At 29.1% G+C, this 3,251-nt stretch overlaps 1 long non-coding RNA gene across 2 annotated transcripts; it reads left to right on the forward strand.

Moving 5' to 3' along the window:
- The first annotated feature begins 464 nt into the window (after positions 1-464).
- On the forward strand, positions 465-3,046 carry LOC107953300 (uncharacterized). Of its 2 annotated transcripts, none has more exons than XR_001699169.2 (4): positions 465-672; positions 1,381-1,473; positions 2,571-2,678; positions 2,781-3,046. It is a non-coding gene; the product is annotated as an uncharacterized lncRNA (long non-coding RNA). The 2 variants fall into 2 exon arrangements; XR_001699170.2 differs by having other exon boundaries at positions 509-672; positions 1,344-1,473.
- Positions 3,047-3,251: the final 205 nt, after the last annotated feature.

Genomic DNA, 3,251 nt, shown 5'->3' on the forward strand with positions numbered 1-3,251 from the left:
TTCAAATGGAATAGATTTTTTTTTGAAAAGTGAATGTGGGATACAATTATATTATTTGCTTACCTCACTATATAAAACTATCATTTTATCCTTATATATATAACTATTAAAGAGTAAAAATATAATAATGTATTATAAAAAAAAGTCATCAATTTTACGTTTAAATGTATTTCTAAGATTTATATTTAAATATTTACTTAACTTTAAAAATATTAAATATATTAAAAATAAACAACAAAAATTAAATTGGAGCGAAGTAAGGTGGGATGGGGCCAAGACGGGTGCACCTAATATTCATGAAAGTGATAATAATTTTTAAAATTATACATCGGGGGTAAAGTGAATGGTAGAACAGAAGCGGTGATTTATTTAAACCACGTTTGATTGGGGGACTAGGGATTTGGTCCAGGGCTTATTCAAATTTAAACAATATTTGCTTTGTTTGGTTCAATTTTTATAGTCGAATCATCTTTTCACGCGGGCCTCTATTACGGGTGAGCATTGAATACCCATTCAATAGATAGGGTTCTAAATTGGCTATTCTTTGTCGTCCATAATTGTCTTCTACTTTTGAAGGCCAAAATCTCCTTTCATTTGCCTTTTTCATTTTCTTTGGATGCTCATGTTACAGTGAGTAACAAAGTTGGAGACAAAATCTATCGCCCTTATTGGGTAATTTACTCTTCATTTTCTTTGTATTTCATATTTTTTGTTTGAATCTTAGGCCACCTTACTTCTGTCGCCGATGCTTGTTTTCATCCTTCTATACCCATTTTATTCACTGGGTAAATTCCCAAATTCACTTCTTTAATTTCTTCTTTTTTATTCATCAACACAAAAAATAAATGAAGACTATTCTTTTCTTTTCAGTTTCTTGTCTTCAAACTTTCATAGCTCATTTATGGGTTTCTTTTCCTTTTTCTGGGTACTATTTTTTAAATGTAATTTTCACTTCAAGAATCAAGACTCATTGGTATAAAACTGCAAAGGATTTCATTAGTTTCACATTCATTTTATAGTTAGATTTAATATGAAAAAATGGTTTTTTTTTTGCAGTGAATGATCAGTAAAATGTCTTAGCTATATACTCTTTTACTTTAGGGTATTCTTTAATATTTTTCTAATCATTTCCTATTAGGATTTTTTTCTAGAAATTTCATTTTTACTTTTATTAATTTTGTTTTTTGTTTTTCGAGTTTTAGTTTCGTTTTTATTTTCTCATTTGTTGTCTTCTTTTTTCTGCTCCTATTGTTTTCCACCAAGAAAGGAATCAGATTCCTCTGTTGTTTCTATAAATCATTTCTCAATTTATTTTATTTTATTTTCTTTTCTTTTATTGTCAGATTCTGGATTTGGAAAAATAATCTTCTTTGTCTTCAGATTTTCTCACGTTATTTTAAATCATCAATCGACGCCGACCTTAAACAAGAATAAAACGAGGAACAAACAACCTCCGATTGTCGAATTAACGAGGTATGTATGTCTTAACAGGTTTTTGTGTTTCAATTTTGATTTTGATTTTTTGGGTTTCATGTTCATCAATTGAAGAAATGTTGATTGACTTTGATTTTTTAATTGGAATTTATTTGATTATTGCTCAGTTAATCTATCATTCTTTCAATTCTTTAATTCGATCACACAACTTGATTGACTTTAGGAATTTGGTTACTAATGTTGCCAATATGTTTAATTCTTGTTGAACAAAAAAAAAAGAAAAAAAGAAATGTTTGATTCTTGTTGGGGGTTTTATCTTTCTTTTGGTTCTTGGAGTGTTATACTGAATTTGATTAATTTGGGTTTTTTGGTATGGTTTCCACTACAACTGAAAATCGGTTTGCTTTTGTGATCCTTAAGCAAAACTTTTGGTTTGCAATACAATAGCCTACCTTGATTGGTTATCATTGGCACAATTACAACACCAATGGATAGTTCATGTCTCTCTATAGGCCTTCTCCATGGACTATATTATTGTTCCAATTGCTTTTGAATTCATTAAAAATGGATATAGAAGTTGCAAATGAGATAGGCTCCCCAAAATAAGTGTTTGCTTATAAGGAAATAATAAATTGAAAATGATGGACTCATTTATCAACAATGGCTCCAAAAAATCTGTAAAAATCAATGTTAAAAATGATGGACTTACTTATCAACAATAGATACATATTGTGGTTTCTAACAGTTGCAAGAGAATATAGAATAAGAAAGGACTTGCTTTAGTTGATTGAATTCTCTACCTTTTCTACTTTTTATATTCTATTGTAGAAATTTTCCATGAAATTCACACCTTAAAGGCTCAATCGGAAGGTGAAAAATATGATTTCAAAATTACTGTATTGGTGCACTTGTTTCCATATTTGTTTTTGTTCTTGTTATAGTTTGTATATTGAAGTAAACGTATATTGATGTAATTTTTATAGGATCTATATTGTTCTGGTGGTGATACTCATAAATTTAACTTGGATACCTAAGATATACTTTAACAATTGCTTGCGATATTGTCCTAGCTACTCTGCAAGGTTTATACTGATTCTTTATTGAAAATAATGGTATGTTTATTTCTTCTCTTATAGGTATATTTTGCTTTTATGGCAATAATCCAATTAAGAACATAAGCTTGAATTTTGTGCACTACTAAATAGCAGGGCCATAGTATCTCTAATTTCCATGAACATCATATTGTAAGTTTTATGTATTTATGATTTAAATTTATACATCACATTCTGTTTTGAGATTAATTTATACTATGATTTAAATATATGTAACACTTTAATATCTTGCAGTAATGACTCGTTTGGCTATAATAGTACAAAGTGAAAGGCAAAAAAGAATTGGTCTTACATTGACAGTATGGTTGCAGATGTTTACAGTTGCGAGTTGGTTCTTAGTTATGTTGGGTGGTGTCTCTAGCCTATATACTTATAAAGCAATGATTAGATCCTATATTTTAGATTTTTATGCACAATGAGATTATGTGAAAAAACTTGTACATGCTAGTGACAAGACCTGTATTGAACAAGTTAAGATGAATAGAGTTACTTTTTTAAAATTATGTGAGATGTAACACCCCAAACCCGGCCTAGACGTTATGGCTGGATCAGACGTTGTCACATGGTAATGTGTTTGAAAATCGAAACTTTGCTTAAAACAATTTCCGTTTAGAAACTTTTCATTATTACTTATTAATTCTCAAATCGTGTTATTTAATCAGTCGAAAGTTTTCAAAACGATTATTCAATTCGGAAGCTTTTAAA

This window comes from Gossypium hirsutum, chromosome A07 (genome assembly GCF_007990345.1).
Source record: "Gossypium hirsutum isolate 1008001.06 chromosome A07, Gossypium_hirsutum_v2.1, whole genome shotgun sequence".
In the NCBI taxonomy this organism is placed as follows: Eukaryota; Viridiplantae; Streptophyta; class Magnoliopsida; order Malvales; family Malvaceae; genus Gossypium; species Gossypium hirsutum.